At 48.1% G+C, this 24,637-nt stretch overlaps 1 protein-coding gene across 2 annotated transcripts in view; it reads left to right on the plus strand.

Moving 5' to 3' along the window:
- Positions 1-9,843: 9,843 nt before the first annotated feature.
- SYNDIG1 (synapse differentiation inducing 1) overlaps positions 9,844-24,637 on the plus strand; it is a 165,669-nt gene continuing 150,875 nt past the window's right edge. Inside the window, exon 1 of one of the 2 annotated variants that reach the window (XM_045528472.1) lies at positions 9,844-9,980. The gene's annotated coding sequence lies outside the window, so the exon portion shown is untranslated. The remainder of the gene's footprint in view (positions 9,981-24,637) is intronic. The other variant, XM_045528474.1, reaches the window with a different exon arrangement.

The raw sequence follows: 24,637 nt of genomic DNA on the forward strand, positions 1-24,637 counted from the left end.
AAGGGCCTTCCTTTACAATTACAGTAGAAATCGGACCATATTTTGCCATTTTGATTTTGGCAAGCAGGCTATCTCTATGACAGTGGCAGGGCACGGTGTCAACACCCTGATGCGCTAGAACAAAGGGAAGACACAACACCTTTTCCTTCTCAAGCACAAAACAACAGCTGGTATTGCTCCTTTGAACTTCCCCACTCACCTGGGAGGGTCAGCCTGCTCTGTCACCCTGGGGCACTCAGGCTTCTTGACATGTCCTGACTTTTCTTTGTTCACATCCCCTTTGACCCTGCAGGAGGGAAGCAGGCTGGGTTGATCTGGAGAGGCTGGAAGGAGAGGGAACAGAGGCAGACGTAATCAGAGGAAATTCTGAAGGGAGACAGATCAGAATACACTGTCTAAGCACAAACCGCTGCTGGTTTGGGAAAGTGAGGCTAAGTGGGGGGGCCAGGAAACAACCGAGCCTGCCACCCTGGGGAGTGGGGCAGTGGATCTGCCTGGGCATGACGATGCCCTGGCCTCTGCACACCCCTTGGCATGCTGTGGCTTCTGTGCCCATGAGGCTGTCGCAGGTGCTGACTTGCCGGAACCGGCCCCCAGCTTCCCCCACCAACAGACTTGCTGAGTGGGCAGGCCCCACGCAGAGGGCAGGTAGAACAGCTGCGTGCTTCAAGGTGCTATCCCTATGCAGCTGTGCACACCCTGGTGCTTCTCTGAAATTTACCTTTGTCTTGATAATTAGGGGACAATTAGGTGGTTTGGAGGAAAAAGACAGGTTTCTGTTGAAAATTGTGTTTTCCTCATCTTCATTGCAGCAGTTATTTTTTTTGCACTATGTTATGGACTGAATGTTTATGTTCCCAAAAATTCATATGTTGAAGCCCTAATCCAAATGTGATGGTATTTGGAGGTGGGAGCCTTCGGGAGATAATTAGGGTTAGATGGTCGTGAGGCTGGGCCCCCAGGGTGGGATTAGTGTTCTTGTAAGACGAGGGAGAAACCAGAACTCTATCTTCACCAAATGAGGACGCAGTGAGAAGGCTGCTGTCTGCAAAGCCAGGAAGAGAGCCCCCACCAGGAACCGAATCTGTCAGCACCTTGATCTTGCACTTCCCAGCCTCCAGAATTGTAATAAATAAATATCTGTTGTTTTTTTAAAAAGTGCATTTTTCTACCTGTTGACCTTTTGGGTACCTAAAAGGTTTCATGACAAGACAGCATTGTTAGGGATAATGCAAGGTTTTTAATTAACAAATATATTTGTATAGGAAGAAAAAAACCTCACAAAATATATATGAATTCTAGGAAATAAGTAATTTTGCAGCAAGAATGTTCCAAAACATTCAAGTGGAGCCATGTTCAGTTCTCTGAAGCTCTTACCAGGAACAGCGAACATTCCAGGCAGATGCTTCGGGGAATGTGAAGATGCACATCACAGAATGTGTGGAGAAACTGCCCCTCACCCACCCTCGTATGTGCATGAGCAGTATGCGCTTGACTACCTGTACACTGGTGCGCACACTTGTGCATACACATGTGGTCCTTATGCTGAAAGAGCTTCCAGTCCATAGGAGTAATGAGAGCAATGAATAAACAGCAGTGCTCCAGGCAGGCGGTGGTGTGGCCCACGAGAGATGAGGGGGGCTCATACTGCCTGCATGTGGGTAAGCTGGCTGTGCAGCCGGGGCTGGCAGATGTGGAGGACAGGGACAAGCCTACCTGCCCAAGAGTCCAGAAGGGGCTGCCCTGACCAGGGAATGATGGCACATGTCTTCAGACACTTACGTAGGGGAAACACATTGCAAAGAGTGTGAGAAACATCAGTGTGGCTAAGGGCACATGACTATTTCAAAAGCTGTCTGAAGAATCTTCAAGTCTTGGCTGTGGGAGGAGACCCTCTTGGGGGGTTTCTGAATTCAAGCAAACCACATTAAAAGGACCCCTCAGGCCCAGCTGCCAGGCCAGCTGTGGAGAAGCAAAGCCGGATTCTTTGTGGGCTGGTGTCGATCTGCATGACAATGGCCCGGAACACAAGCCAGGGGGAAGTGGAGAGCCGCAGTTTGGTTTGGGCACTTGCCCAAGTAAGTTCCTTTGTTTAAAAGGCATTCTTTTCTTGAAACATGAGTGATAAACTGAGAATCACAAAAATGAAATTGCTTACCTTTGTGTTTCTTTCCTCCAGTTCCACATGCTGCAAAATTACAGAAGCAGTTATTTTTGCGATAGAACTCTTTTTTTCCTTGCAGGAAAAAAAAGCAAATGCAGCAAGAAATATATTTTCTTGAGCCAAAAACAAGTTCTTAGGCCTTTCAGAAAGTGCCAGCAATCATGCTAATAATTAATGACATGTTAAAATGCTTAGTTCTGCACCAGCAATGTTTGCAAGAACCCTAACCTTTTAGTTTTGCATTATGTTAGAGATACACTAGCTTATGTAGTTATTTTGTACAGCAAGAAAAAAACCAAAGTCCTTACTTCATCTTGGTAAAGGGTACATTGCACCGTCCACTTTGGTGCAAGGATTGAAGTGGATATCTACCCATTTTTTCAGGCAAACATTTTTGAGCATATGCTGCAAATTCTGGCCTCACAGGCCATCCTGTAGCAAGGTTTTGTAAAGCTAAGCTTTTTGGTTTTTTCTTTTCTCTCTAAAAGTCCTGGAAACAATTACATTTTCCAACTTTCAGCTCAAACACAATTTTCTTAAAGATACTGATGATCATGGTACTGCATTCTGCCATAATAATAGGTATGTGTTACAGGATAATTAACTGGATCATAGAAATTATTAACTAGATAAAATTCAAAGAGAAGCCATCTGCCTAAGTAGGACAGGGGGTGAGGCAGGTGTCTGGGTGCATGAGGACTGCCCACGTTGGTGACTGATGGAGGATCTGGCATAGACAGGCTGGTTCGTTGCCTGTGGTAGCCAGAAATGTCAAGGGGATGTGAGGCCAGGTCCGTGTTCAGGTCAAGTGGCAATCTAGGAGCAAGAAATGAACCACCAAGGTCAGAAGGGAGCAGAATCGCTGCAGGGTGAGAGACACACAGGACAGCAGAGGAAAGGGTCGCCGTGTTTGTATGAGCATTGTGGGCACTTGAACTCTGCTCTTTCTGACCCGATTTCTGGCTGCCTGGTGTAAGGGTGGGCCGTTGGCTGGAAAATTCGAGATCTATCCCAACTGGACAGTACAAACAAAGCCTACCTTTGTGTTTATCTGTTATAACCCACAAAAAGTTGAGCGGCCTTGTGGCCCAATCTCAACACAGGGACACATGCAAGGAAAGATCAACACGACACCTAAAGTCCTAAAGTAAAATGTAGATGTCTGAAGAAGGGTTGGGTGGCACAGGAATTTCGGACAGTAAATTACACAACAACATTTCCCAGGTTCTATTTAGATGCCTCTCGCCTGTGTGTGCCTGAGAGAGCCTGTTTGACACACACTCAGGCACTGCCCAGCAAGGTGGGGGTGTTAACCCCTCTGTTGCCCCCAGAGGACAGAGGCTGATGGATGTCATTTCCTCTGTATTCCTTGGCTGGGGCTTCTGAGAAACACTCTTTGATTAGCAGGTGGTCTCAGGAGACTGAGAACTCCTTGCTGCCCATGGTGGTGACCAACTCAGGGACTCCTCCTCAATCAGGCTCTCCCTCCTTCCCCGTTGCCCACCTTGGCGACCTCTCACTCCTTTTCCCACTTTCTCTAGGCATTATTCCCCAAAAAACCTGCCTGACGGAGCCCTCAAGCTTTGGTTTTGGGAAGACAGACACAATTCCCAGTGTCACCTCCTTTCTGGATATTTTGTCACCTCTGCTTTACTGAGGGGTGACAAAGATTATCCAATTAAGGTTTGTGAGATTGTGAGCTCCACCCAGGAAACTATTCCAGAGGTTGGGCACAAGGACAACAAGAGAATAGGTAGCAAAATCTGCTCTTCTGGATTCAATGGGGTCTTGAGGGAAGAAGAAATATCTTCAAAGGGCGTCCTCACCAGCACTTCCGTCCACCATGCCCACGAGACCCCAGCTCCTCTTCCGCACACTCACTGCTGCTGTGCCCTGCACTTGCCCTCCATGGCCAATGCCACTGTGCCCATTTCATACATGCAGAAACTTATATTTCAATATTTCAGGATGTCGAGCAGCTTGCTGAATGTGCACTAGGTGAAGGATGGATGAGCTGGAGTGAAGTCCACCCACCCGACTCTGAGGCCAGTGTCCTTTCTGCCATGTCATGCTGCATTTCCCACCCTCTAGACAGGCCCAGGGGTCTCTCCAGCCTCTGGCTTGAAAGTTCTGGAGCTAAGTGAAATAGGCAGCCCAAGTTTTCATGCTCCTATAAAAGAAATTAAAACTGTCTCGGAATGAGAGCAACACTGAAGACATTTTCAGGTGCGGGGTGTTAGCAGCAACGTGCACAGAAGCAGGGAGCAGGTGGATGGCATCGGCCCAAACGGATCTGGGGGCATCTGGGCCAGACACAACAGTGGCGGCTACACTTGGCCTCCACCCCCTGGAAACACGCAGTTCCTTGGATGAAAGAGAGCATCAGTCACTGCTCTTACATTCTGAAGGCCAGCATTGGCAGCGACTTTGTGCCAAGAGTCTAGAATTTGCCATTCCTCTCAACCTCCTTGGAAAAAGCACCCAGCAACCCCATCTCACCAATTGTCTTTAGGAACAATAACCAGCCGACTCAGCCAACTCTGCTCAAGAAAACACGCTGAGCACTTTGAACACATTCCTGCCCCACGCAATCCCAGGCAGCAGAGATAATTATGCTCATTTTAGATATGAGGAAACCCAGGCTCTATTAGTCAGGAGAGAGGATGACAGAGAGTGGTGGAAACTTACCTGGAGCCCAGGTTTGCCTGGCTCCAAGGTCTGGCCTTCTCCCTGGAGGGTAAGCATTTAGCTGACTCCTGACAGCCGCCCCTACTAACACTGGCTGTTGGGGAGGTTGAGGACCAGCCTGGGTCTGCGCCCACTCCCCTTCTTCCCAGCTATGGGAGGACAGGCAAGCTACGAAGTCCCCAGCACTTAGCTTCTTCATCCTCACAGGGTAGTTCTTACTGGCCCCACAGAGCTCAGACAAAGACTCAGTGAGGTTATGTTTATCAAGAACGTTCCTCATTTCCAGATGTGATCGAATGTAAAATGGACAAATCCCTCCTGTCCCTCACTCTATGCCCATTTCTGATGTCACCTGACTACCTTTCCTATCAATAGGCAAAGACTATCTCCCCGTCTGAATCTGACCTGGGCCACTTGGCCTGCTTTGGTCAGCAAGACAGTATGATGTCAGCCTGAAAAGTCAGGCACTTTTTGTGTTGCTGTTGGGCACCCTGAAGCTACCACTTTGTGAAGAGTTCTGGGCCAGCCTAGAGGAGGAGGAGAGACTACAGCCTGCAGCCAACCAACTTCCAGCCACGTGACTGCCAGCTGACTGCAGATGCGTGTGTGACCCAGAGAACACCCTGCAGCACAGAGGCATCCAATCCACCTCAGCTGGCTCAGCCTGAATCGCCAGCCCTCAGAATTGTGAGCAAATAAATGGTTGTCATTTTAAGGCACTGACTTCTGGGGTAGTTCGTTATCTATCAGCAATAGATAACTGATACACCAGCACACTAGGGGTTGCTTAGGACATGTCAGCTTCCTCTCTCCCTTGACTGTTTCAGAAGTGTTACAGTGGATGCAGAGGCAAGACTGCCGATGTTAGAAGTCAGTGGCCCCGGCCCTGGGCCGTCCCTGGAACTGTTTCCTCACCTGCAGATGCAGAGGGTGGGACTGGGTGACTGCCAAGGTCCCATCCCCCTCTAACACTCTGACCTTCTTTTGCAGCTTTTCTCCTGTTTGAAACTCTCATGTCAACGTCATCTCAGACATTTTTCTAGGTTTTGAATCTCTTTACCTTTATTTTTGATAGCAACTCATGCTTTCCTTTGAGCCTTGCTTATCATGTCTACACTGAACATGCAAATGATTATCTTTCTATCCTTCTAAGTCAACAAGATTCAACTTTAACAAGGCATTGCAGCTTTCCAATTCTTGAATGCTATCCAGTTAAGACAATTTAATAAAAGATTTTGGCAGAAAGAGAAGAAAAAAATGAGGTATGAACTAAAAATAAATTTCTAAGCCCTTTCCTAACTCAATGGACCCCTCTCTGCCTAGAAGGTCCCAGAAACACCTTAAAACCGAGTTTCCAGCCATGCCAGGATGGGATAGATAAAACACAATTACATGCATATGATTTCCCTTCATAAATATTCATGACTCCTCCTATAGCTTGTTAAATAAGTATATTTGACCACCCCACTCAGTATAAACTCCTGTTGCCTTTTGTTTCTTCTCTGAAGCACATGTGCCTGGCTTCTGGCTGGGGCTCTGCTTCCCAACCTGTTAGAATGGGTACCCAACAGGTTGCTACCCTTTATGAGAAATAAAGCTCTCCTTTTTCAAAAGTATAAGCCTCGGTTAATTAATGTTTTTTTAGTTAACAAAGGTTAAGTGCACAGCTTTAAAATTGTGTATGTGATTTTGGTATTATTAATATAATCAACGTTGGAGGCTGAGCATTTTGCCCAGGTGATCTACGGGTGCTTTCTGAACGAGCACCGCTAACCCCCAGACGCTGTGCATAGCATTGCCGGGCTTTCTGTAATCCCACTGTCTAAAGCTTTTAAGTTCAAGACATATTGAGGAGTATTTTCTATTTGAAAGGCTCTTAAATCTGTGTTTCCTCTCATCAAATTACCTATGTCTAGGCATGTAACAGCTTCTCCTGAAAGTTGGCTGGAAGGCTTGACAGGTTGCTGGGCACCTGAGTGACAGTTCTTCACAACACAGGAGGTGGCCACACCCACTTCTCCTAGCTCTGAAAGTTCTATAATCTCTTCTAAGAGATAAGCATTGTTGGGAAGGTTACCCAATTTCCAGGAGACTTGGCAATTTCTGCTGTGTCCTGTTGCCTGACACATGGCAGCTCCTGACTGACTTCCTTAAAAGCCTTTATTTTAATGCTAGATCACAGCATAATAGTTGTGATAGCAGTCCAAGCAACAACTAGAGATCCACATGTAAGACAAACTGCCCGCCCCCCCCCTCGTGTGCTGCTGCCATTCCAGATTAACTGAGGTGCCCACCAGGAGCCTGGGATACCTTCCCTGAGCTGCTGCATCAGCCAGGAGCAGGTAACATCCCTCCCTTCACACGCAATCCCAGGCGCTGTGCACGTCTTTTGCAGTGAAGTGTAAGGTCCACTGGGATTGCAGCAACACTAAAATATGCATGTGTGTATATGAGGGGTGGTGTCAAGAAAAGACAACAGACATCTGGGCATCTTGCAGCTGAGGGAGCAGCAAGGAGAAATAATAACAATAATAATACATTTAAAAATCCACCACATAGATTTTGTGAGATTTCCCTTTTTCTTTCAAACTACCTTCTTTTATCAGTAGATATCTATTTTTTTTGTTACCACAATACTAAATGGTTTCTTTCTTTTTTTTTTTAAATGGTTTCTTTTTAATAACTGTCAATCACTTAGTATTTGTTCAGTACTTGGGATGTGCCCAAGCAAAGAGCTGTACATGTATAAAATGCAGTGACTTAAGTGGCCCATCCTTCAGCTGGGAGAGAGAAGTTACATGTTCATTCCACAATAGAAATAAATGTGAATGTTTGAATGCTAAATTGAGTGAGGCGGGTTAAGAGAACTAAGCCTTAGAAAATTTTAGAAAATGCAAGCCTATCTTTCCCCAAAAAGATAAAGTATCCATGCTCAACACATCACCTGGGAGAGACTAAGTATAATATAAAGTTCCAAAGCATCTGCCTGAAAACTTTCAGAGCACCCACAGCATGAAGACAGTCCCCAAGAACTCAACACTGGCAACTGCAAGGGCATTTTTTCTCTTTGATTTCTCTGAAACCCTCACTTTTGGAGGGAGCACAATCAGTGGTGACCTGGGGCCATGTTTTATGCTGCACTCAACAAGGTGAAAAGTCCACTTTCAAATTCAAACAGTACCCTAGAGGCAAATGCAAGTCCAGGCTGCAGCCTAGGCAGGTGCTCTCTTGGCAAAACAAAACCTGCCTCCACATTCAACCCAAAGGCTGAATAAGCAACTGAGCACTGACTCAGTCAGATGCAGGAAACATGGGTTTCAGGCTACTCCTGCACATTGGGTGGTTATAGAAATCTCAATTAACCTTTTTAAACCTCAATTCCTTCTGCTGATAAGTGAAATCATGATTCTCCACCTCAAATGTGTCTTAACAGTATTTGCTCAGCCCAATGGCTTAGATGAGAAAATACTCTGTTGAGGACAGGACCCAGGAATGGTAAGCTACTTACTAAGGCCAGGTGGCATTTTCTTCCAATTTGAGAAGTTCTCCTACATAGGAGAAATGAAAAATGCCCTTCCGAGTGTTCCAGACCACAGCTTTGCAGCTTTGGAGATTTAGAGGAAGAAAGCCCAGCTGTGCCCAGTGATGCCGCAGAGATGGAGGACGGGGATGGACGAATACAAACCACAGATGGTACTGGTTGCACTGACCTGCTCCTCCACCCGAATGCCTCCTTGCGGTGGCACTCTGAACGTCAGCATTCTCCTCGGCTGCTGAGGTTCCACAGAAGCCAAGAGTCCCCTCATAGGGAACACAGGAAGAAATTTGCATCACCACCAAATCCTGCCCTGTGCAAAATCCACCAGAGGAGACCTGGGCAAGACACAGTGCCTTCTCCGGGGAAACGGGCAGTTACCAGGCAGGAGGGAGCGCTCTGCACCCAGGAGGGTTAGGAACCAGGGAGGGAAACCAGCCTTGACCACCACCAGGTCTCGAGCCTGGGGTGGCAGAACTGGGCCTGTGGCCGGTCTCTGTCTAGTGTTGAAACAGGGGTGCACAGATTTTCTTTCTAAATTACTTTTGACCCCCACCCATTTCTCCTAAATCTTTCTTTTATAGTTCATTCTCTAAGAAATCTCAAATGAAAACACCACCTCCTTTCCTTCTCCAGTGTTTGCAGTGCAGACTGTCCTGGTAGGTGGCCTTCCGCGGCTCCCCTCCACCTACTCTGCTCGCCACCATTACACCGCCTCCCTGCCCCCTCCAGCGCCGCCCTAGTTTCCAGCAATTCCAACTGCTGAGGGCCTGCCAAGCGCCAACAACAGGCTGGTTCTGGGCTGAGGGGTCTCAGGAGTCTGACCCTGCGCCTGCTTCCGCCTCGATGGCTTAGCTGATCAGGACTTGAACATTAGCCGGACCTATAAAGTGGGTCCTTAAGAACCTTAAACCCGAACCGGAGCCTAGGGAGGCCTTTAGGACCGAGGGGAGCCATCGCTTCCCGGAGTCGGGCGGCAAATTCCGGTCTTCCAAGTCCCCCCGCAGCTGTCCTCCTCCCCCAGTTGCCCTCACAGTTCCAGAATGCAGCCCCAGCCACCCTCCAGACGCGACCACCCGTGAGGGCCCATCTGGCCTGGGGCAAAGTTGGTGACCACCTTCGCGGGGCTCCTCCCTCTTCCTCCTCCTCCTCCTCCTCCTCCTCCTCGTTGCCCGGCTCTGCTAGAGGAGCGGCGCGCCCTGGGGCGCCCCCAGCCCAACACGCCGACTAGGCGCGCGCCTAGGGAGTCTCCCCGCACCCCTTCCTTCCCCGGGGGCCGAGAGGACTGGGCTCCGCCCCGGCGCCGCCGCTCCCGGCTCCCCGCCGCCCGGGCGGCCGCCGCTGCCCCGCGCCCGGTGCCCAGCGCTCCGGTACGCGCGGGGCAGCCGGGAGCACAGGGCGGGGAGCGGCGGGGGGAGCGGCGCGGCGCGGAGGGGAGGGGAGGGGAGGGGAGGGGAGGGCAGAGGAGGAGAGAGCCAGGGAGCTGAGGAGCAGAGGCGGGCGCCGCACCGCCCCGCGCCCCGCACGCTCGCTCGTTCTGGAGACGCGCGGGCGGCCGCTTGGGCTCACCAGCCGGGTCACCTTGTCCCGGAGGTAAGTGCCGACCGCCCCGGCGACGGGGGCGGCCTGAAGGGCCGGCAGGGGGCGGGGGCGCGGCGGGGGCTGCGAGCGGGCGGCGGGCGCGGGAGGCGGCCCAAGCGCGAGCGGGCGTCCTGGCTCCGCCTCGGAGCGCGCAGACCCGGCGGCCGAGTGGCGCCCGCGGTGAGTCCTGGTGGTCGCGGCGGCGAGACCCCGGAGGCGCGGGGTCGCGGGGCGGGAGGGGAGAGCTGAGCTGACCGAGAATATGCGGAGGAAGGGGTCGGGTGCTGTCGGCCGGGGCTGCACCTTGGCGCCTCGCCACCCTGGGCGCCCGGGAGACGCGGAGGGCTGCTGTGCGAAGTCAGTCGGAGCTGCTGAGCCCGAGACGTGGGAGCGCAGCTGAGCCAGACTGCCCAGGGCCGTGGGGGCGTGCGGCCAGCCTGGGCTCTGCGGGTTCGGGTGACCCCCTGGAGTGACCCAGAGGAGACTAGCTAGGGCTGGTGAGCGGGGCGGCCGCGGAGCTGGGGACCTAGGTCCATCTGGGACTAGGAAGGAAAACGGACTTGGATCCGCGGAGCGCAGAGGAAGGCAGGGGTGCAAGCGCACTTGGGATGGAGAATCCCTACCGGCCACTGAGACGGAGGCGGGGACTCCTGGTGCCCCTTTTCTCGCCCAGGGCAAGACCGGCCTTTGCGCTGTCTGGCCCCTGGCAGCCGCGACAGCCGGCAGCCTTGAGAGCCACCGGCCCCAGCGCCCAGATGGGAGCTCGCAGATGCGCTTTTAGGGTTCAAATTTTAGGTTCGCTTTCCCTAGGAGTGATTTCTGCCTCTTCATGTGCACTCTCCGAGCAGTGAGGAGAGAAAATGGATCACCGGCGGAGTTGGGCACTTTTCTTAGGGAAGGGGCTTTGGTCGCTATGCGCTTTCCGCAAGACCCCAGAGGAGTGGGCGCCCGCCCGCAGCTGAGCTTTGGGGAGGGTGCCGGCGGGGTCTTTTGGCATCTCTGAGAGACAAAAGGAAGGGACCCTCTGATAGTACTTTTTTATTTTGGGGTCTCCTTGCACGCAGAGGCTTGGGAGCTTGGCACCCACTCTTCAGGTGCGCGCAGTCCTCCTGCGGCGTCAGATGCGCTGGCGCCGCGGCGCTCCTGGCTCAAACCCGGTGCCTGCGCCTTCCCTCGCCACGTCTCGTTTAGTGCAGCAGATGCCGGACGAAGGCTTGGCTGGCTGATTTCGTGGGATTGTGGGCTGGTCATTACCCGCTGGCTCCGTTTTCTGGTTACTATCAGGGCGTGGGGGCGCGCTGTCTGGGTATGTCTGTCCCCCTCCTATGGCCCAGCGTGTTTGGTCAGAGCCCCAAAGGGAGAGGTGGTGTGCTGCGCAGACCTGCAGCCTGTGGGGTGAGCAGCTTCACCACAAACCCCAGACCGAGCCAACTTTTCTTTGTTAAGGTGCGATCGCAGGGGCGGCCGTCAGGCGTCGGGGCTAGGAAGTGATCCTCGAAGAGGGGTCAGAATCGCGAAATCCTCTAGGCAGCCAAAGTGAAAATGAGCTGCCGAGGGGGGGCGGGCGGCAGTCTGATGTCCGTTCTGGTGCGGACAGGAAGAAGCTGGAGCCGAATTTTTGGATGTATTGCCTGCGGTGTGTCTGGCGGTTGTGTGGAGTGTCTTGTTGGAGAAGCAGACCACAGGTGCGGGGCCTGTGGGACGTGAGGACGCGCCCTCCGCTCCCTTCTCCCTCCCCACCCTCTGCCAGCCCTGGCCCCTGTGCGAGGAGCAGAGGTGGGTTTGTAGCTGATCCGGTGCGCTCTGCCACCCTGCCCCCACTTCCTGCATGAAAACTGAGTCGTCATAATCAAGAGGGCCTTGTTAAAAAAAAGGAAAAACATGGAGAAACCTATTTTTAAACTTTTTTATTATGGAAAATTTTCAATGGTACATAAAGGTAGACAGAGAAAAGTACACAGAACTTGCCTGTACCCGCTCACCCAGTTACCTCCGTCATTAACCTTTTGGAGAGTTTTGGAGGCCATGTTGTTGAAGGATTTCGAAACTGAGTCAGTCCAAAAAAGTATTTGAGGTGATGGATATGTTAATTAGCTTAAATCAATTATTCCACATTGTATACATATACCATAGCATCACTTTGTACCCCATAAGTATATAAATTATAATTTGTCAATATCCAGTAAAATAAATTCCTTAAAAATAGCATATCACATTGATTTAAATTAAAAAAAAAACCCATTCCAAGCTAACTTCACCTCTAGAAATATCCCTGTGTATGTGCAGCTGATGACCTTTCATTTTATTTCACCTAACCACCAGTAATGACTATTTTTAATGATTTCCATTGGAATGTAGGTGATGTTAAAATAAAAATGAAGCTACCCCTCCCATTTCTATTTTGGGGTAGAAAAAGAAAACTTTCCTTGAGGCATTTGGTGGTGGTAGTGGGGAATATTGGAGGAGGAGAGAGAGCCCTAGACCCTGAGAAAAGAGATGTTTTAACAATAGGATTTGCTTTATACTAATGTGTGTGCAGGTTGTAAACAAGATTCCAGTTGAACCATGATAGGCAAAATAACTTTTTTTTGATAAAACTTTAAAGCTCAAGTCATAATCATAACCAGTTAACGTCTACATTTAGCATTGACATAAATTAAAAATGTATAGTGGACTTGACTCATCTTTCGCATTAACTTTAACCTGTATTTTCTAGAGAGTTGTTACTATTACAAAAGAATACAAAGTTATTTTCTTATGTAAGTTTTCTATTTGAGACACTAGTCGGTGCTATTCTGAGTCGGAGAGTATTGAATGTTTCATCTATTAATCGGAAAATGTTTGATCGTCATAGTGGTCACACCTGATCTGCCCTCGGAAGAGGCTATCTGCTGGCTGAAGTTTGATGTCACATGTGACGTCTGCTGGCTGAAGAGGCATAGCATGGGGGAAGGCCTCAGAGTCAGGGGAGGGGATGTCTTCCCTTGAACATCCCCCTCCCATCCTGCACTCCTCTGCACTTTTCCTTTATATAAAAGCTGTTCCTAAAAATTGTCAATGATATTCTTAGAGGATTCAGTTAGACTTTTGAATACCTTTATAAGGTGCACTATTTAAAGGCATCCTTAGTTAGTCTTTTGGAAGGTGAATAACCATCTTGTGGGTGAGCGGTTTTAAGTCCCCTCACTCTACCCCCAAATAAAACCTTGTCTTTTGGTGAAACAGTATGGCTCTGTGCCCTTCACTTTGGCCTTTGCAGGCTCCTTCCCCACCCTGCCTTGCAGGTTGGAAAATGGAGATTCACAGGGACAACTCACACTGAATGCAACATTGTGCCCCCTAGTTTGAACAGATAGCATATTACCGGTAAAATTCTTTTAATGAGTTAGTGAAGGTAGCAAGGACTGAAGTATGAGGTGTTACTAATAATTTGTCAGCACCAGCAAAACATCGCAGGTAAATGAGTAGCAAAACAGCTGTCATTTCAATGAAAAGTCACGTAAGATCATTTTGCAGAAATGCACTGATATGAGATGTTTTTGGAGCCATAGCTTTTGGCCCAGCATCACCTACAGTGGAGGGATTGTGTCAAATGTCAAAAAAACAGAAATTTTCAAGACATTAGAGATAGGCTGACCAGGTCTCTATCCATGTCACCAAAATTGGAATAATGAAGTCAGCAGTGGGTGGTTTGAACAAATGTAATTTTTCAACATTCTCTGTGCAAGATACTTACACATTTCAAATTATTCCTGAGAGTTCATGAATGTGTTTTAAAGAGCAGCTGTGATAACTCAGGCACCCACACAAGATGCTTATTGCTTTGTGTACATCTTGGCAGGTACTGGCTGCAGCTGGGTGTGGAGGGGAGATGCGCTGGGGACACGTGTGGATTGTAGGTGCCCCTCACTCCGCATGGGACTTTCCGGTATCCCTGTGTTCTCACAGGTTTCAAGCTCTGGGTCTGCTGCCTGCCACTTGAATAATCTTAAACAAATCACTTAATGTTTCTGAGATTCTGTTATGTTCCAACCACATTCTTTCCAGATTTTGAAAACAAAATGTTTATCATTGTCACAATTTGTTAAGTGACGAAGACTCTGGATTCAGGACACTTCGATGTATTAACTGAAGTTTGCACTCACGTGTCATTCTGAGAAAACAAAATGAGCCCAGATCCTTCCTTGTACCTGCATCCTACAACTTATTGTTGACAAAAGACAGACAGGGACAGTGTGTGCAGGTTCACCTGGGGCAGAAGAACCCACCCATAGGAATCTGAGTCATATAGACAGTATAAATGGTCATCTCTGACAAGGATTTACAGGGAATGTATAGGACAGGCATGTGAGCAATAGCTTATGAGATATATCTTTATCATAAGTACTAATACATTTAGATTCATATTACATCATGAAAGTTATGTGATACATTCTTTAAGATAAAAAACATTTTAAAATAGATTACTAACAAACCACCAGGCACCATTTATAATACATGATGATTCAAATGGCAAACATGGTTTAGATGACAAAGTCTAAATCATCTTAAATCATTGTATGATATATGACTTGTTAAATTACCAAAAATAAAGTAAAATAAGACACTAAAGAACAGCAGTAACAAATAAACACTGGGACCCAAAATAACTGTTAGAACCAAGAACAACATAACCAGGAAACATTATACACATGCAGAAAATAATGAAAATAAAAGCTGCTTCTAAAAGCACAACCCAAGGGACAACTTTACATATTTACTTGCCATTGAAAGAATTTATCTAGGAGTCCAATGAGCATTATTACAGATAAGAAGACATTTTGTTTTTCAAGTTTAATGTTCAGTGTGAAAACGTCTTTAAAAAATTTTTAGTTCCTAACATATTCTTGTGCTGATAGAAGTCATTTTTAATACTGTAGTGGCATTTAGGGGATGTGAGTCTGAGGGAGAGAGAGCTTCGGTGGATTGTAAACTGGGTCTTTCAAAAAGGCCCACTTAGTTAAAGTTACTGCTTTGAACAATTATGATGTCCCCAACAAGTTCAGCTGTAATCTGTCATTTGACCTCATTGGGTAGCCGCTTTCAGACGTACCCCTGCCTCTTTCTGAAAACTTCAGTGTCCAAAGCAAAACTGAAAAGCAAACACATTTCAGACAATTAGAACCACAAAAGTTTTATTCTGTTGCCTCAACTTTAAACAAGATATTTCTGAAAGGGAGATAAGTACTTAGCTCAAATATGTTTGGGACCCCACCCCCACACCCCTTAGAAGAGCAAAGAAATGAAATGGTGTAGAAACTCTTCTGCTGTGTGTACAAGATGCAGTTTTTAACTTCTTCCAGTGATCTTGGTCCTCACATGTAGGTGGTGCAGACTCTCAGCTGGTGTGGATTTGGAATAACAGGGCTTATTTCTGAAGATCAGGATGGGATTAAGTCCTGGGTCTGAGATTGGAAACCCAGTAGCAAAGCTGAGGGGCAGGCCCGGGCTTTTAGCTCTAGGGTATACCCCAAGGATCCTCAACTCATCCTACAAAAGATTGGCACCAATTCTACTGTTTATTATTTGCAGTGTCTGAAAATGCATTTAATAAGGCATATGCACTGCTATAACCAACCCTCATGTCTGCCATCTCAGCCTCAGCCCATCACCCCCTGTCTCCTTCATAAGAGACCTTGTCCTCACCAGTTGAGTGTGCCATGTGATAATGCCACAGTGCCCATAGGGTGGTCAGGAGAGTTGACATGGTGCAGCGTGCAGACAGCGTGCATGGTATCTGAGACGCCATCTAAGCAAGGGGTCTGGCCTGGTCTAGGAGTCATAAATTGACTGTCATAGAGTGGCATTAAGAGCCTCACCTGCTCCAGATCTCTCCTGGAACCCCCAACCTGTACGCATGAGGACACGAGAGGACCCTGCACGGGGCATTCCTGCCAGTCCTAACTCAGCCTTGACATGCTTGCAGATGTCTCTTGCTCACATGCAGTCCCCTCTTCACTTTTCCCTCCCAGTTCCTTTCCTTTCCAAGAAAGACAAGCAGTTCCACAACAAAGACTGTGAGCTGATTAACTTGCATAGTATTTTATGGTTTTTCTCTTGTGTACTAAGCTTAGAGATACAGTTCATTCATTTCAGGACTCTGATAACAGTACAGTACTCTAAATTCCCTCACAAAGACAGGTTTTTGTTAAAAGCTAATTTTAAGCAAAAGGAAACAATCTGTTTTGTTATTTCTAAGTTCATTCTCTGCCATTCATCCTCATCCTGAGTTTTTAAAAGCTGTGGACGGAAGTATCACACCTTCGCATGTGGGGTAACCAGTCCATTGTTCTTGCTTTGTTCAGAATGAGTATTTATCTAGCTACATCTCAGTCCTTCTGCCATCTGCTTTGACCTGGCTTGTCTGGGTCTTCTTGCATAATATTCATTGGTACACTTGCTAATCTGAATATTCTGGGTGTGGGTGTATTAGCTGTGAATAGGAGCCTTGGATATATTTTGGGATATCACAGTCTATTCTAGAACCATAGAGATAAAATATATCTATTGACTCAAAATGTGCAGGAATATGTAGCTTCCTTTCCTGTTACTGGGCCTTGAGCTGCTGATTTGCCAAGTGCCTTTCCAGGAAACACATACCTAATGCGTTTCCATCCCAGATCACAGCAACTGCCCTGTCTGCAGGGCTGAGTGGTGACCAGGTGGTCCTGCTCTCCCTCCATTGGTGTTTGGCCATGGCCCAGCCTCAGATACCCTCTTTCTTTGCCAGAGCAGGGCCCTTTTCAAATGTGCCAGTTCACCATGGCACCAGGGTCCCATTGTGGAAAGCTGAAGCTTCTGAATGCCACACTGGCGCCTCCCTGGTCCTTAAGCTCCCCAAATCCAGTGACTGTGGTGACACCATCCCATTCGGAGTTCAGCACTGGCTGTTGCCAGCTGAGCTGTGCTGCCACTCCAGCCTTGTCAAGGTGCCCCTAGGATGGTAGCAGCCAAACTCATAGACAGTAGGAGCAGAGGGCTTCCTGGTGACCCCTGGACCAGAACACTGAGCTGTAACCCTTCTGGCACTGCCCTGCCTCCACTCATCTTGTCCTCCAGCTTTTGCAGTGCCCCTGGGCACTTACAGAGGTTTCTGGTCACATTCCGATAGTCAGTTGCCTAGTCTGTTCTAGAATTGCAAGTTACATGCCATTTGAGACTTACCTCTCCCAGGGTTGGAGGAACTTTGTCCTCTAGGAAGGGTCACATCTGCTTTCATCAGCTCTTCCATTCTAACTCCCCCAGCATTGGGACACAGGAGGAGAAGAGGTTGAAAAAAAGGGACAAATAACTTTTTTTTTTTTTTTTTTTGAGACAGTCTCTCTTCTTACCCGGGCTTTGGGCTAGGGTGCATTGACATCATCATAGCTCACTGCAGCCTCAAACTCCTGGGCTCAAATCAAGTGATCCTCCTGCCTCAGCCTGCCGATTAGCTGGGACTGCAGGCACCCACCACCATGCCCGAGTAGGGTGGGGTCTCGCTTTTGCTCAGGCTGATCTCAAACTCCTGAGCTCAAGCAATCCTCCTGCCTTGGCCTCCCAGAGTGCTAGGATTACATACATGAGCCACTGTGTCCAGCTTCAAATAGCTTTTTCCTTAACTGGCACTGGGTGGTCCCCTCTTGGCTGTCAGGGTCATAGGTGTTGGTGGCACTGGCATCGAGATACACCTTGCAGGCCCTTCCAGTGGCTCCCAAAGTCCTTCCCGTGGCACCACCAGCTGGGGAGTTCTGCCTCCAGCCTGGGACCCTAGTCTTGTGCTTCCTGTGCTCCCACCAGGCCACTCTGAACTGAGGATCAATGTTCCTGGGCCTCCCCTGTTGGCCCATGGGGAGAAAGAAGCTCAACCTCTCCAGACATCATCCTCTGACTTGAAAAGGGGTCTCTCCATCTTCTGGGTGAGGGGCATGGTGTGAAGGGACTTGGAGGAGCCTGCCCGGCAAGGAGAGAATGGGGGTCCTGCAGGAGCAGGGAAGTTGTGCCAGGGAGGGCAGGAGACTGTGAGAGTGGGTGGGGCATGCAGCTCGCACGGCTCTGGCTGCAGTGGCCTGGCATCATGGAGAAGGCCAGTCCAGGTGCCATGAGCTGGGGTAGAGGAGCCGTGGGCTTGGCGGGTGGGGCATTAGTGCTCCCAGACTGAGGCTGTGGCATACTGGCGGGGCTCAGGGAGAAGGACACAGGGGCTGAGTGTAGACTGCAGTCACTAGCACCTCTGCACGGTTGTACATACTACAGACTCCAGGTATTACCAACCTGTCTGTACCTAAGACACACATGTGGGCTTCTGGCCTTACTGACCTCGTGTTTTGGCTCTCTGGCTGGACAGGACTCCACATTCATCCTCTTACAGGTGGTCACACTGAAGGCTGGCTCCTCATAACCAAGCCTGCCTGGCTGCCTTGGAGGGGTGGCCCCACTCTGCTTGTGTCTGGATGACATGGAGGTGAGGTCATGCATTTGGGGAAGTAAAGGGAGCTCACATCTGAGGGGCCAGGTTAAAGCTCGCACAGCTTGTTTATATCTTGTCAAAAGGTGATTCAGGGGCACCAACAGAAGCTCCAACCACTGGGGCTTATTGCTGTCACTGTCTGCCTCCCAGGCCGGTGTGGCAACACCAAGAAGGGAGGAGTGAAGATCTGAGATGTGTCTGTTGTTTCATGTGATTCCTCAGCGAAGTCTTGGGATGCCCGTGTTGTACTTGGTGTGACAGAGACCCTTAGGGGACCCGACTTGCTGACCTTAGGATGTCAGAGGCAGAGCCAGGGCTCAGGAACCCAAGTTTTCAAGGCTTGTTTGTTTTTGCATTTGTCTCTAAAGTTCATTCATTTTCTCATCCTACTGCACTCAGTTTTCTTGGCATTGCTAGAACCTACCATAATGTTAGGACAATTACACATCCTGTGCAATAGTTGGACAGACAAACAGATCCAGACAGTTCCATTTTATAATAAACTCCAAGTAGGATAAAATGTAACTAGGTCGTTTCTCCGTCTGTGCTTTGCAGGTGGTTTCCTTGGAGGGTGGCACCCATAGCAAGTCAGCAAACAGTGACGGTGAGCCAGCGGAGACCTGGGCATAGGCCAGGCCGGAATCACCCACCTGGAAAAGTCCACGGAACAGAATTCTGCAGAACATACAGGCAGAGGGGAAACATGCGTTCCCCTGAATGCCACAGGCCCCAGACATTTAGAGAGAACATCCCAGTAAACTAAATAGGACAGCAGGTCGGCTGCCAGGACCTCGTGGGCACTGTGTTCTTGTCTTTCCCTCAGCATAAGACTTTTCCCAGAAAATGGAAATGTTCTTTCTCCTCAGACATTGCCCAGAAATGCTGGTCTTCCTGGAATTTGTATTCAGAGTTTTATATATTACAGAAATATATTTTGGTGAGCTAGACTCTGCCAACTGCTCACATCTTTCCTTAAGACTAAGTTGGTGCTTTCTTAGAGAGTAAGACAAGGATGGACCCACTTGCTTTTGGGGGCCCAAGTCAGAGGGACTGTCTCCACCAGAGTCTCACTGGCCCTGGAGAATGGCTGGGGGCATGGTCCCAATGGCACATCCCTCTCCTCTGCGCCCTCCCCAGCCCGAGCCTCCTTGGATTCTGCTGACCAGGCCTCCTGTGCCAGGATGGGGCGGGCCCACACTCAGCACATACTCTTACTAATGGAGCTATCCTGTGCTCCTGCTTTGGGTTGTGATTTATATGCAACTGGCTCCCAGATTCCTTTCCCTGTCCCTAAGCCCTACCCAAGGCTCCACCCCCAGGCCCTGGGGCATCAGCCTCAGTGAACCCCTTCTTTGCTGCTCCCTCCAGCCCCTTAGTCCTCCCCTGCCATGCCCGTCACCCGGAAATCCACACAGAAAACCTCTCACCTCCTGTGCTCTCACCTCTTCCCCATCATAAGATTTAAGTATTTCTCACCCTCCCTGGCATCTTTTCCACTTCAGCCCCACACAGACACTCAGCTGGGCTGTCTCAGTAGCTTCCTGCAGGGTCTGCCTGTCTGCTGCCACGTGCTTCTTCCCTCGGCCCATGGGGCTGTTGGAAGAGCTGCTTTCCAAAAAGCAGAGCTGCCTAGACACGAGGCAGCCATGACAGTTCCTGTCTACCCTCCCTCTTCATTGCCATTTCTCTAGGTCCTCAGAGCACTGGGTCACTCCTGTCCTCACCACACACATGGGTTTGCACAAATGTATGCACATGTGCCTGCACACACACGTGAGCTCATGCCTCCTTGTCTTCTGTTGGCTGCCTCTTGCTAATCTTCTTGGAGGCTCAGCCTGGCCATCACCTGTTCCTGGCATCCCTCCTTCAAGTTTAGAATTCCCACCTCTAGGCATCCTGGTTCCTGGGCCCACCTGGGTGCTGGTGTGGCCTTAGCAGAACAACTCAAGTATGAGATACCAAGAAATAACTTTGGCAAGAAATGTGTAAGAACTATATAAAAATTTATTCATGGAACAAGAGAGAATACTTGAATAAATGAAGAGTAACAACGTGTTTCTGGATGGGAACACTCAATAGTAGCACAACATCATTATTGTCTCCAAGTTAATTTTCAGGTTTAGTGTTATTTCAGTCAGAACGCTGATGTTATATTGCCCTTTGACCTTAACGGGATTATTCAAAAGTTCATGAAAGTATAATCGGCTGCAATGCTGTTTTTTTTTTTTAAATGAAGAAATATTCTACCAGATAATAAAACCCGGTGTTAAAATTACATTAATTGACCTTACATTCATTAGGATGGCTACTGACAAAGAAAAAAAAAAAGAAAACCAACACACCCAGAAAACAGCAAGTGTTGGTATGGATGTGAAGAAATTGGAACCTATGTACAACGTTGGTGGGTTGTAAAATGGTGCAGCTGCTATGGAAAATAATATGGGTCAAAAAAATTAAACATAGAATTACCATATGATCCAGCAGTCCCACTTCTGGGTTTATATCTAACAGAATTGAAAGCAGAGTCTTGAAGGGATTTGCATGCCCATGTTTACAGCAACATTAATCACAATAGCTAAAATGTAGAAGCAGCCCAAGTATCTATCAAGAGATGAATGGATAAGCAAAATATGATATATACATGCCATGAAGTATTATTCAGCCTTAAAAAGAAATTCGACATATGCTACAACATGGGTGAATCTTATGGACATATGCTAAGTGAAATAAGCCAGCCACAAAAAGAAAAATATCATGTGATTCCATTTGTATGAGGTTCTTGGAGTAGCCAAGCTCAGAGCCAAAGTACAGTGGTGGTTGTCAGGGTCTGGGGGAGGCAAAAGGGGGAGTTATTGTTCAATGGGAATAGAGTTTTACAATTGTAAAATGAAAAGGTTCTTCGGATGCCTTGCATAAAAATGTGAATATACTTAACGCTACTGAACTAGATACTAAGAAATGGTTAAGATGGTAAATTTTGTATATATTTTTGCCACAGTAAAAAAAAAAAAAAAAAAAACCCTACATCAATTGGAACGGTAATATTCTAGTTATTGGCAAATAGTTGACCGGCAATTCTGGTTATCATGTATCTGTGGGTCAGGAATTTGAACCCTCCTGTGGGGGCTGAGGACTGTGTATCTCTGCTCTGTGGCTTCTGGGGCCTCAGCTGGGAAGACCTAGGTAGCCGGGGCAGGTGTCTTCGGAAGGCTTCTTCCCTCGCACACTTGGGCCTGGGCTGGGCGCACTTGGAGCCTGGACCCCGAGTGCCTACGCTCCCTGGGCTTCCTCATAGCATGGTGGCCTCAGACTTCATATTTTGAGGCTCCTTGCTCTAAAAGCCACTGTGAACAAGCTGAGGGTGCAAGCTTGTCCTGACCCATCTCTGCGGTCACCCCACGTCAGCTCCACCGTATTCTGTTGATTGGAAGCCAGTTCCTGAGCCAGCCCCACATCACTGAGAGGCACACTAGACCCCATTTTTGTAAGGGTGGCGTGTGAAAGAGTCTGTGTCCATATTCAATCTTCTAAGCAGATGGGTAGGTCAGACAGAGAGCTCTGAAAGGGATTCTAGCCCAGAGGGCTCAGACGTGTGGTAAAGGCAGCATGGTAGCCCGGGGTTGCTGGATTAGCCAACAGGGGCTCCAAGCAAGCAGGCTGCTGGCATATAGAGTCAAACTACATCTCTCCGCATCATAAACGTTTCTGAATGAATATAAAAGGTATTAATAAATAAATATAAAAAGATGCATGAATAATTTCAGCCTGCAATTGGGTGTCTTCCCAGTATTTCCAAATGAGAAAAATATTGGTGAAGATTAAATATATGTCAAACATTCTGCTTAACAAACACTGTAAACAAAATTATAAAGCATATAATCTGGAAATAAACATTTGGAACAAATTAATAAGTGCTTAATAATCCTCACAGAGCAAACGATAAGAAAATACTAACAACCGGATTAAACACTGAGCTCATGCCAGGGAGAAAAAGGTGAGAAGGGAAGTGGAAATGACTAATAAGTAAGTATATGGAAAAATATATGTTCATCTTCATTTGCAATTGTGAAAATGCACTTTGAAGTTAAGGAAGAGCCATCTTCCTTCCAAAACAATTGCATCAATTCAGAGATGGAGCTGCTTGGTTCTGGAAGGGCACCCAGGCAGGTGCTGGGATCTCTTGGGAGGCTGAGTCTGGTCTGACAAGTTACTGTGAAATTGTGAGGCCTTTCCCCTATGTCCTTGGCCCCATAACTGAGCTGCTAAGAAGCTGTTCTAAGATAAATGCAAAGTTTGTGCATCTTGACTTAAAGTAATGAAATATCAGAAAAACCAAGATGGGATGGTTAAATATGATGCAGGTATCACAAGAGTTCTTTAATGAGGTAGAGTTAATCCCTGAGACATTGGCCAGGGCTGTGCCTGGTGTGTATTTATATGGACAAATGTCCATGATAAACTAATGAGGATAGAAAGAGAAAAATATGTTTAAAGTTTTTATGAATGTGCTATTCTCTGGGGAGTTTATATGTGCATTTATGTGATTCTTGAAAGCTACTCCCCAAGTTGTTCATGATATGTAGCTATGAGGAGTAGAATGGAAATAGGAACTTCCATGGTTTTTACTTTCTACAGGATGGTTTGAATTCATAAAAATAAATGTGTTGTTTTTGCAGTTAAAAAATTCGATTTGAGCAAATAACTATCCTACAGAAATAATTGGAGGTCTGGATACACTTTTTTGGTTACATGTTCATTCACACCTGCTTGTGGGGAAGTGGGAAACCTGCGTCCTCCTGGAAGTTGAGTAAAGGGTGTTTGTGCAAAGCACACAGAGCACAGTCAGGCTGCAGTGTGACAGAGCGGGCTTCCAACGCGTGCCATACACACACACACACACATAGGAGTGTGCCAGTGTGGGAACCACCAGAGGAGATGCCCTGACACCACCATGAGTAGCTCCAGCTGAGGGGTTACGTATGGATTTTATTCCCTTTGTTATATACTTTTCTGATTTTCAACTTGATCATTTATTACTGTTTTATTAAGTTTAGAAAATAAAAGCTTAGACATTATCTTTCTCTTCTCCTTCTGACTTGATTAGAAAACTGTTTCTTAATCATATTCTATATTCCTGCATCCTGTGCCTAGCATATATTATGTGCTAAATGTTTGCTGTTCCCTGCCTTCCCCTGGCTACCTGCCCTCCTCTTGAGAGACCCGCTCTGTGCTCACACCCAGGACTCCCCTCTGAGGAAGTCCTTCTCCTCTGAGTATGCAGGTATGTGCACTCTTTCTTGTGGCCAGCAGTCTTGGCTCTGAACCTCAAAACAGTGCACACACTTTCAAAAGTAGTTTATTCAACACGTATTGTGTATCTAGCATTCGCTTCATCTGGTGTAAGACCTCAGAGATACAGGGCCCTGCCTGGTGGTGCGGGGCTTCACTTTGCTTGACACAGGTCCAAGTATGATGACAAGGGTGAGTTCTGGGGCTGCGGGAATGTGGGGAAGAGGCCCCTAACCAGAATGGGGGTGGTGGGGATGCTGTGGCTACACTGAGCTAGACTCACAGTGTGAAGGTTAGACTGGAGGAGTAGAAAGAAGGGGTCTTCCGGGCAGAGGGTACAGGAGGAGGGTCAGAGGTCCAAGACGCCGGGGGGTCCTGAGGATGAGGAATTTTAGTTGGCTTCAGAACCTAGTCTGCACCACTGGCGTTTACTCAGATCCAGGCGACCACTTGAGAAAAGTAGATGGAGTCAGATTCAGTTGCACGTGGTCCTGGCTGCCTATTGCTGTATACAGAGTGCCCCAAATCTCACTGTATGAACATTTCTGAGGGCTGGGAAGTTTGGAGGGGTTGGCTGGGTGCTTCTGGCTCCAGTCTGTCCCGCAGGTGCAGTCAGTGGGTATCTGGAGCCAGAGGAGTGGGAGACTAGAATCACTGGGGGCCGGCCAGGTAACTTCGTAATCGCGGAAGCTCTCCCTGTGGTCTCTCCACATGGGTTACATTGGGCTTCCTCACAGCATGGCGGCCTTGAGGTATTGGACTCCTGAAGTGGCAGCTCGGAGCTCCAGTTCAGGTTTTCTAGCAAAACAGAGAAGTTGCACAAACTTTTCTGACTTAGCCTCAGGATTCACATAACATCACTGCTTTCACATTTCTTTGTTACGTGTGAGTC

Source organism: Lemur catta, chromosome 17 (assembly GCF_020740605.2).
Source record: "Lemur catta isolate mLemCat1 chromosome 17, mLemCat1.pri, whole genome shotgun sequence".
NCBI classification, from domain to species: domain Eukaryota; kingdom Metazoa; phylum Chordata; class Mammalia; order Primates; family Lemuridae; genus Lemur; species Lemur catta.